This window comes from Zonotrichia albicollis, chromosome 6 (assembly GCF_047830755.1).
Source record: "Zonotrichia albicollis isolate bZonAlb1 chromosome 6, bZonAlb1.hap1, whole genome shotgun sequence".
NCBI lineage: Eukaryota > Metazoa > Chordata > Aves > Passeriformes > Passerellidae > Zonotrichia > Zonotrichia albicollis.
The window spans coordinates 49512553-49528226 of record NC_133824.1 but is presented as its reverse complement, the minus strand read 5'-3'; the positions used below and the strand labels follow the sequence as shown (position 1 = coordinate 49528226).

The window sequence follows — 15674 nt, the reverse complement described above, 5'->3', positions numbered from 1 at the left end:
AAGCCCACAGGTTCTGATTACCTAAAAGGGAGAAACAGCCTGAATTCAGTCCCAGTCACAGAATTGTGTGTTTGCTGTGTTTTTAGCAGTCCAGATGGCTCTGTTTTATTTACATGTCCCATCTAAACAATCACTGCTGCATTGTGGCAACACTTGTCACTGTTGTTACAACAGGAGGGAGATCTCTCCCCTCAGCTATAAATCACAAATCACCGAGGGCAGCTGCAGCCTCTGCTTCTTTATCATCCCCTTCAAGACTGGAATTTCAGTGAAAGATGGGAATCTATTAACTTTGCTGGCTGAGCTATGCTAAGTGGAGAGAGATGAAAGATGGAGTAATGAGAGGGAGCCCAGCATCGTGACCGACCTGTGCAAGGACAGCCCCGGTGTCCTGCTCACAAATGAATTATTCAGCTGCCAGGTCTTGCTGCACTGAAACTCCACTGAAACACTCAGGTCAACCCAGCCCCATCCTGCTCAGTTTCTTGGCAACACATTCAGGTTGGTGAAAGTGGACAGAATTGCTCATTTAGGGGGTATTGGGTTAAAAACCTGTTTGTATCACTAGCAGTACTTAAGTGGAAAAGAAATGCAAGCTAAAGTGCAATATATTGCACTTCAAAGTGCAATATTCTGAATAATTTCCAAGTAAGTACCTCAATCTCTCCAGGAAGATTAAACTGTTCTTACTGAAACTACTACAGTAGTCATCTCAATAATAAAGAAAACATCCATGGTAATCTAAAATTTGGTGAAGGTCTAGCAAGGAAACCACCATGTACATAACAAGCCACAAAGGTTAAGAGCTGCAGCAGTGTGATCTCAAGAAATTCATCAGAACTAATTAAGCTGATGGTGCATGAGCTCTCCATGGAGAAAATTATAATCAAAACAAATAAAAAAGGGAAAAACCACAAACATCTTAAAAATTGTGTAAGTTACTTGTCAAAATACAGCTTGTTAAGTTTCTCCCAGATCAACAAGATCTGGACATGGACCCCCTTATCCAGTCCAAATTGAGCCAGGATTCTCTTCTTTCCCTCAATAGAAACAACCAAGCTTCAAGGAAACTGGAAGCACAACAAATGGAATAATACAAAGGGCTCCACAACTCAGAAATTCATCAGCATTTTGGACAGCCACATGCAAGTAATTCATTAAGCTAACAATCTTGGTTTAAAACAACCAGGTATAAATGCTGAGTCTCCTTAACAACCCAGGGAAGCCAGTGCTCCCAGGCAAATAAAGGGATGGGAGAAAAGAGAATGAAACTGGCAGATGTACACAAATCTCAACGGAGTGCTCAAGCTGGACCAATAAAACCCATGCCAATCAAGCAAATTATGCAACACTGATTTACTTTTGCTGAAAACACACTGAAATGCTCATTACAGGAGAATTACAGCTGGAAAAGAAACCCCCAGGAAGGCAGTTCCTGACATTTGATGTACACAATGCTTGACTCCAGCTGTCTCCAGCGGAGGAGCTGCGAGCCACGGCTGTGTCACACCAGCTGCCCCTCACTGGGCACAGTCCCCTGCGAGTGGCACCCACGCTGCTGTCACATCCCAAGTGCTGGCAGATGAGCGTGGCACCAGTGTGCCAGCCCTGCCCTGTGGCTCTGGGTGCTGAACTGAAGGTCTGCTGCCCTGGGCTCTGGGGAGAAGTGAAGAACAATGTCCCTCCTCTGAATCCCCACAGAGTGAAAGGTCATTTCCCAATAGCAGCAGAGCATCCAAGCCACAGATAGAAACTCCTTGCTCACATAACATAGTGCAGCAGAGTTCTGCCAGGCATCCATTTATTAGTTTGGATTTTCCAGTAAGGATCTACTGCACAGAACACCACCTATTCTTTCCACAGGGGGTTTATTTAGCCCTGGATCCCCACTCACTGTATCAATGTAATTTAAGGTCTTCCATTTGCACAAACTTGGCACTGCCTAGAGGACACAGAGTGTAAACACAAAGTACATTTTTCTCTCACTTTCAAACATGGGTCACTCTGTCTTTAGTCATGTGTTTCTTCTATTCAGTTTGTTCCCTGCCCTGGTACAGGTTAGTCAGTCTTGCCCTTGTGACTTAGTTTTGTTAGCCACAAAGTTGTTTGTTTAAGCCCATAAAAACTATGAAATAATACAATACTAAGAAAATTGATGCCCCAAAATTAAGGTATTAAAGAAGTCACACACACCTATAAAAAGTCACTCAGCTATTACAGAGCAGCTATACAAACGTGGAGATTGCTGTATGGAGAACTGACCTTCCACAATGAAAAAATAAATGTGAATACACCCCTAAGTAATAAATGGCCACACAGCCTGCTAAGTGAATTCAAATATTCAATATACATGGGGTAGCAGCAGCCTCTGAGCAATCATTACCTTGAGAAACAGAGTGGTTCTATTCAAATGCAACCTCAGAGAGAAACAGCCCTTCCCTTCCTCACCCAGAAAGCACAAGGTGTGTGTCTGTCAGGAACAAAGCAAAACTAATGTGCACCGTGTCACCCTGACCTGAGACACAATTACAAGATGCACCACAGGAAAAAAAAGAGAGAAAGTCCCTGCAGGACTTCAAAGAGCACAACTGTGTGTGTGAAATACATGAACACTCATTTGCTAAAAGATGAATAAGGCTTCCATTAGCAATTCTTTAATCTCCAGGTGACAAAGAATGCTTTCCTGGTTATGTGAAAGAAAGAAAGAACAGCAGGGAGCACAGAATAGCTGCAAAAGCCATTACTGGCAATAATCCAGAGTAAGATCTCAGTAGGCTGACCATCCTGGGGGATTCCAAGGAGTGCTCTTCCTCCAAAGAACAGCTCTGGGTCCTACAGGGAAGGAACCAGGAGCTGTCTGTGGAACTGCAGCAAATAGCAAAACTGACATCGCTCTCTGAGCATTTCCAGCTCAACTTCCAACAAGGTTAGTGAGAAATCTGAAGGGAGGAGAGAAGCTGGCAACAGGGAGCAGCAGGAGAGAGATGACTGGGCAAGGAAAAGGCAATTTGAATAGAAAGCTGATTAACATAAAGTGTCATATGAAGTGAATTGGGCAAAACCAATTCCAAACACACAGCATTGAAAATGGAGCTGATTATTCCCAATCCAGAAAGACAGAGTTGTGCAAGAGTCAGTTTGCCATGCTGCATTCACAGGAATAACTGGGATATTGGGGAACAAATAAAGAACAAAGTCAAAGACATTAAGTCATTATGTAAATATGTGAAACTCAGGCCCTGGCCCTACTCTTTTCCTGCCTGGACAGCAGTGTGGTGTGAGTGGCTGCATCTCCAGGGCACCACAGCTCCAACCAGCCATATCCTTATATTTTTCTTACTGGCATCAGGAACACGATGGCATTACCAGCCCCAGACAAAGTGGGAGATCCTTCAGAGGACAAATCACACAAGCACCTTGTGTGCCTCATTAATGCTGCTAAACACAATAGGAAGCAACCTGAAACAAGTGCCATCACTTAGTGCAAACAGGAGCAGCTGTTAATAGCCTATTAGCAGCACAATTAGCAAATTGGATATCCCTGCTCATTATCCTTCTATTTGCAAACAATATTTTGAACAGATGAGAACACAACCTTATCAGCAGGAGTCCCACCTGAGAAGTAATACTTCCAATTAAGAGCTTACCAAGTTTCCCCATAACGCACTGAGGTTAATTTTTGGAGTTCCTACAAGCTCTGAAAACCTGGTATCCATCAAGATTTCACAGCCTATGTCGTGGTCGAGATGGCCACAATACACCAAGTGTCACCACACAATTTCAGAAGGCTTTAAACATCTGCCCATGCAGAGTAACACCTCACCACAGCAGAAGGCTCCAGGTCTGCCCATCCAGAGTAACATCCTCTCACCTGTGAAGGCTGCAGGGGTCTGCCCTTCCTGTTCTTTAGCCCAGCCTTTCATCCCCCCTGTTGATGCCCTGCCCCTGTGTGCCCTCTGCTCCCTTTGGGGCTGCTCAGTGCCCCTGGGCACTCCCTGGCCCATTGCTGTCAGTGCTGCTCACCTGCTGCTCACAGCTGTGCCACTGGGGATGAGACAGCCACAGCCCCCCTTGCAGTTCCCACAAACTGTGTGCCTACAATTGAGACATCATTTCATGCAGAGAAAAATAAAAAAAATCAATTTCTCTTTTTATTTTCCCCAAATAAAACCCAATTTCTAAGAGCATCCCAGTACCATTTGTGCTGGCAGTGCTTTGCTGAGGTTTTTGTTCCCACAGTGAGCAGAGAAGAGCAAGGCTGAGGAGGACACACTCTCCAGTTCAGCAGCACTCAGGTGCACAGAGCTCTGGGCTTACCCCAGTCCTGCTCAGACAGCAGCAGTGGGAATCTCTTTGTGCTGTACCCTTATTAAAAGCTTTGTCTTTGTAGTCCCATTCTGCAAAGCCCACACAGTACAACATCCACCATGCAAAAATGTCCTTTATCCATTCTAAACCAAATTTTAAACCCAAATTTCAACTACAAATTCCAGCTTACATCTCTCATGGTGCAGAGCTCAATGAACAATGGTTCCCAACTTAATCCACCACCTTCATGATATTGCAGCATATTTGCCCTATATAGGGCAAATATAACTTTAATGCAAAAGCCTTAATAAGTCAAATAAGACTTTAAGGAAAGTCTTTACTTAAGCATCAGGTACTAATCCAATATGGGCTTTAAAAAATTAAAAAACTGAACAATTTTCACTCATATTGACTGCACTTTATAAACTGCTTTATACACAGCAGTTGAAGTGGGTTGGGCTTTTTTCCTTGGAAAAAGTGCATGTCAACACTGTGGATGTGACAAACTAAAGCCTAACTTAAATATTTTTTTGCCATAATAAACTTTATCATAAATAGTTACTTACTGAGAGATTGCAATAGAATAGACTGTTTACAAAAAAAAAAAGGAAAAAAATAAAAATTAAATAAATCCAGATTTCAAACTGAAAAGCTAAAAGACTGGAGAGAAGCTGAAATACAGAACAGCAATTTCATAAACAATTCAGCTGTAGCTACGTGCTCAGAGGGTTAGGAAGGAAACAAATGAAAACAGCAATTGCAGCACCATTGTGGAGCAAGGCTTGGGTTAATGATTACACTGATCTGGAGTATAAATTATGAAAAGTTTTTATTTAGATTACACTTCACAGGACCATTTCACACTTCCAGCTGACCAGCAAGGAAATGCTGATATCTGAAGATCTCAGTAGGATATTATTTTCAGTTTAAGTTAAAAATTATAGACTCTTAGTATCAATAAATATCAATTAAATGAATATACTACTGCACATGTCATTTTGTACTATACAATATCTGCCACACTGAATAGAAGTCATGAGCATGAGCAAACTGTATCCAAAAAATTCAACATGCATTTTCTCCTAAACTGAGACAAACTGCTGCATTCAGTATAATTTCCACAGTATTTTACCCTATCTGGTTTGGCAAGTAAGGAAGCTTTGCAAAAAAGGGAGCAATACATAATTTGATGAGTTTAATTTTGTGAAGTTTTGTACTTTCTTTGTCAAACTGAAGTCTCATGGGAGGAAAGTTTCAGAGTCATCCTCAAAGTTTTAGCCCAGCTTTGTTGACAAAAGAGAAAGTCATATCAAACAGGTGGATTACCACAGGAGAGAAAATTTCAAGGAAATGTTTAAGTTTTGAGTGAAGCTTTGAAAAAGGCTCCTTTTTCTCTTTTGTGCTGTGAAACATAAGAAGGTGTTTATTTTAGGAACTCATTAAAAATGAAGATCACATCCTCTATAGAAGGGGAAGTGCATAAGCTACCAGTCACCAACACTGTGATACACAAATATTTGGGATTAAAAATCCAATCCCCTGGAAAACAAAGAAGCAGAGCCCCACGATCCAGCTCCATGGGACATCAGGCACTGCACTGACACCACACAGCTGTGTGGGAAACATCACTCTCCTCAGGAGAAAAACCAGGAACACTGTGTTATTGGGATAGCATAGGGAGGGAACAGAAAAAAGAAGTGAAAAGCAAAATACTGCCTTGGATTGCTTTTTTGTGGTATGAATCTTTTTGGGACCTTGACATATTTTCTTCCATGTGGTGTTTAAGGGCAGCTCTCTCCATTAACACTTGCAGTTTTGAAGTCTAAATATTAGCATAAATAACCAACTTCAGCAGAGCTGCTGACACCAGCTGAGGACCTCCAAGTAGGGAAAATAAACACTTTTGTTTCTCAAATGCTTTCCCTGGGTTCTGAAGTATAAAAATTTCACTTGGCTTTATCCTGCACGTTCAGTTTCCTTGACTGACAAGCAAAGTGGCGTTCACAGTGACACACTTTTCAGAACTGACTGTACAAGTGCAACAGCCAGAGGAAAAAAAGCAGAATTTACCAGAAGTTAAGCTGCTCCATGATAACATTTCCAATATTCACTTAGAGTGATCTTTACTATCAGATAAATGCTATGCTGATGGCAAAGTGGTTTGTGTTTGCCCTCTATAACACATGAAAAATGGTGAGCTCAGTTCAGTTTTGCAGAAAACAGGGAAAACCAGCACCCACAGGTGTGAGACAAGTCCTGTGGGATGACAGGCCAGGAGGGACATGCAGTGCTGGCCCTGAAATGGCTTTTCCCCCTGTGAGAAGCCTCTGTGCCCCTGTGAGCTCACCTCTGTACCCACGAGCAGAGCAGTTCCGAAGGCATCCACGAGGCCAAGCCTGCTCCTCTGTCCTGGTGGGATGGCTCCAGTGGGGACAGAATGGATCCAAGGGGATGGAACAGGGCTGGAAGCAAAGAGCAGGGAAAGCATTACATTTCTGTGACCTGCTGACTTCCCAAGCAGCTTTCAGGCCTATTTCAGAGAGACAGTAAGAAGAACAGCTCCATTCCTTCCCTCAGGAACCTACAGCTGGCACATCCTGCTTGTCCTAATAGGAGTTACATCCTTATAACCTGAAGCAGACAGGAAGACAATCCTGTCTACCAAAAAACTGCCATTCCACTTGAAACTTTTCATCTTTACCAGGTCTGACCCAAAGGGAGTAACAAAGGGTAGGTGAGCAGCAGCAGTAGGAATTGGTATCATGTGGCTTATGTTTTTCAGGCTGTAGCATGCTTCAGAAAACCCTATCCCAGTATTTCCTGGAGAAGACAGAAATTGTCCAGTCCACCGCACTGATGGCAGCATCATTAAAGTAATGCACAGAAAAAAAACTCATAGCAGTGTGCTACACCCAGTGCTGTCCTAGGAGAATGTTGTCTAATTGGACAGAGATCATCTCAGAAGCCAGGATGCTTTCCTACAGCCAGGGTCCTTCGGAGTGTGCTCCAGAAGCTGCTGTCAGGAGCAATGGCCACTGACATCAGCACACGCCAGGCTGAATTAAGGGTGCAAGTGCTGAGCCTGCTCCAGCAGTGCCGTGCTCTGGGGGCTCTGAGGGGAAAGCAGCTGGCCTGAAAGTCCTGCTGGAGGATTCCCACTGGCCACTCACCTGCTGGGTTTGAATTTACTCTCTCTGGAAGTATCTAAGCTGTAAGGATGTGCCCTGGGGTAATCCAGAGGCTGGCAAGTGGCACAGGTTTTAATACACTTCATTTTCTATCAGATCTGGGGAGGAGGTGACCAGCAGGGGCAGCTGTCCCATTCCTCTCCATCTGCAGCGTGGGACTGGGAAAGACTCAGGTGGGAATGTTCTGTGCTGGAGGAACTCAGTGCACTGGATTTTGATGAATTGGAAAACATCTCCATGTGTGCCAGTAAAACATTTGAAAATAGCAGGGAGATGGAAGTGTTGGTACACACAAATTTTAATCCAAATGTGACTTAACCAAAACTCAGCATGGTTCCCAGTGACACAGCCTGGACACTCTCTTTCCCTGGAAAAGCTGCTTTCAAAATATATGAGGGACATCAACATAATTCACTAGCAGGCCACTGCACATCACAGTTTCTTCCATCAGCCCTCATTTAATATTGGTTTCATGGGATCTGTGCTCAGGCTTTTCTCATCACTAAAGCTTCTCCTTGTACCCAGAAAAGTCTTATTTCAAATTCTTTCATTGTGTGCCTTGTTTAATCGAAGATTCTGGTTAGAAATTATGTTGGAGCTGGCATATAAACACACCATCAGTGACACCTCAAGTTACCAAGACATAGGTCCAACTTTCTTAGTAAAAAATTCTGAGACAAGACTTTTAAAATATTACCCAAGATGGGGAGGATCTTTTACACCTAAGGCAATATCAGAGATTTGCAGGGCCAAAATTGACTGACTGTGACTTTTTCAGCTTAATGAAGAAAGAGAGCACCAGTTCCATCAGAAATGCAGGAAGCCAAAAGGCTGTATTTGGAATAAAGCCAAATTTGGGAAAGCATTTTATATTTGTTACATTATTGGGAAACAGAGACATCAGTTTTCCACTAGAAGCAGAGATTCTTTTACCAGCAGGATTAAATATGTGGTGGTTTAAGGACTTTTTCTAACTCTTGTTACCTTTTCCACTGCAAACCCTTTATCCCTGTTTATGAATAACTCTTGGTCATTTCTTTCCATCTCTACTTCTCTTTCTCTTTAACATGTGCCCTCTTTCTTCCTTCTCCTCCCCTACATTTTTCCCTCAGTAATCTGGCTGAGCTTCTTTCCAGCTGCTACCACCAGCTATGAGAAATGACCCAGGAACAGATCTCCCTACCAGACACAGCAATGTGAAAATATCATCTGCAGAATTCAAACTATTCAAGATGCACAGTCTCTTCTCACATCCACAGGTAAAATTCATTACAGTGGAATGGTTGGATGATTTGGAATATTTATATTGAAGCAATAATGCAAATTAAAGGAGAAGTATCTTGATAAGACATCAGATTCATGACTGTTGAATGTATTCTCTGTTACACTCTGGTGATTGAACTTTAAAGTTTAAGATGCTGGTTTCACAGCTTCAGAGTTTAACTAACTGCTTTTCCGAGGTTCACTTTCAAAATTTACTCAGACAGAGTAAACATCCTCTGTTTGTAATTGACAGGATGTTAGTCCCAGAAGTGTATTTCCAACTGCATCTCATTACAATTCTCTCATGTTGTCACTGCTGATATTTTTTCAGTAAAGTTTAATTAAACAAAAGCACTCATGCACTGTGAGTGAAATTGCAGTGAAGAGCTGGTGTATGAGGTGAAGTGTAATGGTGCTACCAAAACCCAGATCAGCCATGTTTAGAACCCAAATACAGGAATTTCAAGGCTCCATTTCTGACAGTGAGCCAGGTCAGTCCCACGCTTTTTCGGGGCCCAGCCAGCCCGGCCAGTTGCGCTCTGTTCTGGAGAGGAGCGAGCTCAGCACGTGGGAGGGAGCTGTGCCTGTTGGCTCTGGGGATGGAGCAGAGCCACTGGCCTATTTTGCTGAACTGTGGAGGCAGACACAGTCTCTGGTGCCTGTGAGGTGGTGCTGGCACAGCGCTGAGTGCACAGCTCAGCACCCCCTCGCTGAGCATCCCATTGCTCAGCCATGCACAGCGACCAGGATCCCCCTGGGTGCTCCCAGTGTCCTGAGCACAACGCACATTCCTCACATGCTACAGCAGGAGAGCCCATGCCCAGGAGTGAGCACGGGTGCACTGCCCTCTCCTGCTTCTTCTCATCACAGCGTCCTAACTGGCTTCTAAAAAATTGTTTGTGTGGGGTTTTTTTCTAAGTGGGAGATCATACACCTTTGATTTTTAACACAAAATTCATTAGAAGCAGTGTTGAGTGTGAAATATATCTCAGGCTTGTGTCCTTGCATAGAAACCAAAATGCTTTTTCAAATATCACAGGAACTTCAAGCTGAGCTGATCCACAGTCTGCCATACATTTTATCTTGCTATTTAGATCCTTTTTTTGTATCAACAGCAGTGCTGCACACTGTTTTCCCCTCCTTCCTGAAAGAAGGGACATGTTCAAGCTGCTCCACTGAATAGCAGTGGCACTTTCTGTTTGCTCCCAAGGGATTTGGTGCTTGTAACCGCAGTGTAACACATCCACAGCACACGGGGTTTGCAGCACCGCTGTTAATCCCGTTTCCAAAGCCTTCCCAGAGAGGGAGAGCCCATGCACGCTCTGGCATCTGATCCAGGGTAACCCTGCGCTGGCTCCCAGACTCACTGACTCGAAGGCAGCCTATTAAAGCAAGCCCCGCGTTCTGGGCAAGCCCTGCACAGCAAAGGCACATTCCAGGCCCTGGGTTGGAACGGGAACTCAACCTCCTCTGCTCATCCTGGAGCGCGCAGCGGCTCCCCCGTCAGACGGGCGCACTCAGCCCCCGGGAGGCGGCAGCGACGGCCCCTCCGCCGGAGCCCGGGAACGCTCCTTCCCAGCGCCCCTGGCATCCCGCAAACCACGCTCCTTCCACGGCTGGCAGAGCGCCCGTGCCGTGTCCCGGGTGCCGCTGCTCCACACACACACTCCCAGCCGGATCCTCCGGCTCACACACAGAGCTCTGTGCCAGGGAAACCCAAATCCAGGGCCGGCCACGCTGCCAGCCCGGCTCAAAGGGACGCTGTTTGCTCCCGGTTTCCCTGGATTCCTCGAAATCTGCAAGCTCCCATCCACACTCCTCTGGAATTTCTGGAATGTGTTAGATGCTCTGCTCATTAATGATCACAATGAGTTCAGTGGCGGCAAAATGAGTGTACAGTGAGTATACAGTACACCAACTTCGCTCATTTTTCATTTTGAAACTTTCTGTTGAGTATGAAGACTGAATATTTCTGCCTTCAGTATGAAGACTGAAGAAAGAAACCGATTACAAAAATTACTATCAACATATTTTTTTAATTTATTGTTCTTCCCTGGATGGAATGGAAAACAGAAAACAAAGCAGAAAGCAAACAGCAGTGCTGAAAGCTTATGCTCTCTGAAAGTTTATGCTCTCAGAATTGGTGGTTTGCGAATTCCAGGTGTAACTTCTCAGGCAGGCAGGAAAATTGGGTTTCAAAAAACACTGATTTTAGCATGAGGGTGTTTTTTGGAAGTTAATGACATGCAAATCATTATGCATGTATTTACATTTTTGATTAGGACAAGATTGAGAAGTTAGAAAATAGAGCAGTGATCCTCCTGTAGGTCTCAGCAAAGCTGTTTCAGGTCTGCCAGAGCTGTGAATAACTAACACAAATGAAATAAGCAAAGGTCACAAAGAGGAAAGGATTAAAAGGCTGAAGATAAATAACTTCTCTCCACTCTCCTCACCGAGGAGTTCATGCTATCTAGGGTGCCTACTTTTTTAATTAATGGAAAACTAGTTTGATGGGAAGGCCTACGTCATGCTGGGGCTCTGAGGGGCTTCTCTGGAAACTCGGAGTTCTCTGACACTGAGAACGCTCCTCCAGCCCCCAGCAGAACAGGAGCGCTGAAACTCAACCCTCGCAGGGAAACTGAAGACAGAAATTTGATCGAGCCAGTGCAGTCTCTTGCATAATTCACTTTCTTTGGAGCACTCCTGGCAGGGCTGGGGAAGGAGCACCCCAATTCCCAGCCTTCCTCCGACAGACACTTCCCAGAGCTGCAGGACCCCTCCCTCAGATGGATTTTCATGGGCTCTGAATTCTAGTTTACAGCAGGACACCTAGAAAAGGTGTGCAGGAGTAACACCACTTCTGGTTTCCCAACCTGAATTCAGCTACTACTTTTTGCAACTTTAACTCTTCCAGGCTAACCACTATGGCTAGGGAAGAAACCCCAAAGCTGCTTTGTAGTTTGTAGTTTCTGTACCTGCCTGCACAAAATTATTGCAAGTGCCTGATATATGTAAGTGCTTATACCTGCTAGATGTAAGATCATGTGGGCCATCAGATTTGGGACTGGGAACAAGTGGCGGCACCCAGCAACAAATCCAAACATTCACCAGCAGGTACCCCAGCTCACAGAGTGTAGCTGCAACTTTTAAACAGCACAGGAACTTGGAAAGGGTGGATCCATACTTCACCCTTTTCTTGCTGCCTTACATCTAAACCAGTGCATCATAGAGTTATAGAATGGTCTGGATTGAAAAGGACTTTAAAGATCATAGCCACAGGCCTCAAGAAGAAAGTAGGAGAGATTAAAAGTATCATCAATTACCACCTCTAGCCTGAAGAATTTCTCCAAATAACACACAAAAAGAAAAGACCCACCACTAATTATTTATTGATTCACCAGAGAGTTGAGGTACTGTAAAACCTGCATTAAGGTCTCACTCTGCTGAATTGCACTCCAGCCCAGTAACCGACCCAGATTCTGATTGTTTTAATGTGTTATTGTGTTTTTAATGTAAGCAAGGGAGAGCCATTCTCTTTCACAGTTAAGTCACAACCTTGATCCACAAATAGCTTTAAACAATGATAGTTTGTTTTCAAAGACTTTTTTTTTTCCTGCCCTGACAGAGAGTCCCTTCAACAAGGCAGGTTATTCTGAGAGGACTTAAACAGAGCCAAGGCTACGGGAGGAAGGGAAGATAGAAAAAAGGCAAGGATGTAAAAACTTTTGGGAGAAGAATCTTTTCACCAGTGCATTCAGTCACTGGCAGGGAGGTTGTGTGACTTCTCCTGTTTTAAAGAGCAAGGCCTGATTCAATTTTCCTCTGCTTTTACTACTGCAGGCAGCCCTTAGGAAGCACCTTCCTGCTATCCACACTCATATTCCCCTCTCCTACCTCACCCTGCTGCTCTGTCCTACAAACAGCATAAGGGCAGCTCTCTCTTCCTCACATCCTCCCTTATTCCCTGCCTTCTCCCCTCAGTGTGAAGAAGCCGGGACGCCCTTGTGCCCCCCTCAGGCTTCCAGCCTGCTCCATCGTGAGCGCCGGGTCCACCTGCACCGGCCCGGCCGGGCCTCACCGCGCCCCCTCCCCTCCCCATCCCCATCCCCTCACGGCCACCATCCCATCCCATCCCATCCCATCCCATCCCATCCCATCCCATCCCATCCCATCCCATCCCATCCCATCCCATCCCATCCCATCCCATCCCCTCACCGACCCCTCCCCATCCCCTCACGGCCACCATCCCATCCCATCCCCTCACCGACCCCTCCCCATCCCCTCAACGACCCCTCCCCATCCCCTCACCGTCCCATCCCCATCCCTTCATCTCCACCTCCCCATCCCATCCTCATCTCCTCACTGCCCCATCCCCATCCCCTCACCGCTTCATCTCCACCTGCCCATCCCTTCATTTCCACCTGCCCATCCCCTCACCGCCCCATCCCCACTCGGCAGCCGGGGCAGGAGGCGCCGCTTGCCTGGAAGGATCAGCCGGACCTCCCGCCTCAGCCGCGGGCTGGGGATGCGCCTCCGAAACTCCGCCGCGGGGCTCAAGGGAGCCCTTCAGGGGTCCCGCGGCCGCCGCCCCTCCCCTCACGCCCCGCTTCACCTGCAAGGGGGGCACAGCGCCGGTCCCTCGGACCGGGCAGCGCCGCGACGCCCCCGGCACCAGCCGCCGCTACCGCCGCCGCCTGCTCCGGTTCTCCCTGGCTCGCTGGGGCCGCGTTTCCCGGGGGGCCGGTCCGGGGAGCCGCCCCCCGGCTCGCCCTGGCAGCGCCCGCCTCGCCGCCCGGGCCGCCCCCTGCGCCCGCCGCCCTCAGCGGCCGCTCCCGCCCAGGGCCGCGTCCCCGCCCCGGCCGTGCCCGCTCCGCGCCGCGGGCCGGGGGTACCTGCGCGGCCGGCGGGGCGCTGAGGACAGTCACAGCCCGGCCCTCAGCCAGCGCCGCTGCCCGCACACTCCATTTCTTGGTTTGCTTTTTTTTAATCCTGCTGCCCCGGGACCGGCCCGAGCGCGCTCAGCTGGGCGGGAGCTTCCCGCGCATCCTGCACGGGGCGGCTGTCAGAGGCTCCGCTGCTGCGGCTGCTGGGGGCGAGCGGCTCCGACAGAAACTTCTCCCGCCACGCCGGCTTCCCAAGGAATGGAAGGCGCCGGGCTCAACTCAAGCGTGCGGGGGACACGGCTGCGGGGCCGGGGGCGATCCCGGCTGGAGATGCGGGCAGGGATGTGCGGGTCCCGCACGCTCCGGCTGCTCCGCCGCTGTTGCTGCTGCCGGCTCCCCGCATCTTCCGAACCGTCCCGCAGCTGCTTCCAGGGGCAGCCGCGGCTCGGCAGGGCAGCCCAAAGCACCGCAGGATGTCACGGCTTGCCCTGGATCTCACACACCCCTTCCCAGCTACGATCTCTGCCCCGGCACTGGAAGGACTGGGAGACGGGAAAACCACAATCCTTGGTGGATGCAACAAAGTTAGGACCATGGGAAAAAGTCATCCTCAAAATATCTTGGACTCTTTTTATCCTCAAAGAACTCGAACTTTAAATCAATAATGCCATTTAGAGCAAATCTCAAGTTACTCCACACAAGAATATGGATTTCAGACTACTTGAAGGTGTCAACTCAATGACCTTCAGTTCATTTTTCCCCATATAAACGACTTCAAACTGCATAGAAGACAAAATGTATATAAAATCTTCAGTAACTCACTTTTGGACTTCCTGAAATGATTTGTGCAGCTACCAAACTTTTTTACTATGGTAGCTCTTCTTCAAATAAGTAATGTCCTTGAAAAGGGAAATATTCTTTAATATATACAGAGCAACTATGTTACCTCATTAATATTAATGATCATTCAGCCATGAAAATAATTTTCATGCAAGACGACCTGTGCCCATAGGTGCACTCACTGGCAAAGTTCACATATCATTCTCCCTTCTGGTTGCAAGTCTCTGATGAAACATGAAGGTTTTAGATATAGTGACGGATACTGAGAATGCCAAGCTCTCAAAATGCAACATCCTTATGGGAAATTAAAAGCAAACAGAACCGAGGAGAATTAAGCAAGCAAACAAACCAAAAGAAGACTATTTGGCTTGAATGGGAATTTTCTACCTCTTCTGATCTGATTTACCCATGCCTACATTTTGCTTTTTAAATTTTAAAGCATCTGAACATTTGCTCTGTCAGTCGAGAAAAAATGGACTTACTTAAACTCATGTTAGATCCCCTGGGGATATCACAGGGAAAATAGGACAGCAATGCTAGGGAGAAAATTTTCATCTACAGCATCTTTTACAATTAAAAACTTGCAAACAGTGAACAACAACAAAAGGGGGGGTACCATACAAAACAGATTTTTCATTAATTTTTATGCTTTAATTCAAAACTCAGTATTGTAGCCAATGACCTGTGTACAAAAAGTGGAAACAAAAAATATTTTTATCGACATCTAATTCATCAAATTCTATATGAATAGGCTCAAAGTATGACCAAACTAAACAGCACACATCTTTGCCATGCCTGAGATGCAAGAGAAACTCAACATCCTTCAGGTACATTCTAAATACTGCTGGAAGCACAAATCTGCAACCCCTACATTTTGACTGTTATGTCTAAAACTTTCCCTTGTTAAAAGGCCAGAGCTTTATCTACAATTAAATAAATTTTCAGTTTCCAGATGTGTAGGTTTGGTCCTTTTAAAAAACATTATGGTGACCCTCAGGAGCTTCTTGAGCCAAGAAAACCAGGGCAAAGCAGCCATCCCCAACTACAATCAGTTGCCTGAAAAACTCAAAAGTTTGGACGTGGCATTAGGAAATTCTGTCTGTGACATTTCATCCTTCAGAAAAAGGAGGTGGAGCAAGAGCAAATCTCCATATTTCCTATGGAATTACACAACTGTGCAGCTCCAGGGGAC

General features: G+C 46.2%; 1 protein-coding gene across 4 annotated transcripts in view; it reads right to left on the bottom strand.

The window, feature by feature from the left end:
* Positions 1-13546, bottom strand: part of SHANK2 (SH3 and multiple ankyrin repeat domains 2) — a 277448-nt gene extending 263902 nt beyond the window's left edge. For 2 of the 4 annotated variants that reach the window (XM_074543728.1, XM_014270332.3), the window contains exon 1: positions 6656-6776. The gene's annotated coding sequence lies outside the window, so the exon portion shown is untranslated. Of the gene's footprint in view, positions 1-6655; positions 6777-13240 lie in introns of those variants that run through there. The other 2 variants (XM_074543726.1, XM_074543727.1) reach the window with 2 other exon arrangements.
* Between the last annotated feature and the right edge of the window lie 2128 nt (positions 13547-15674).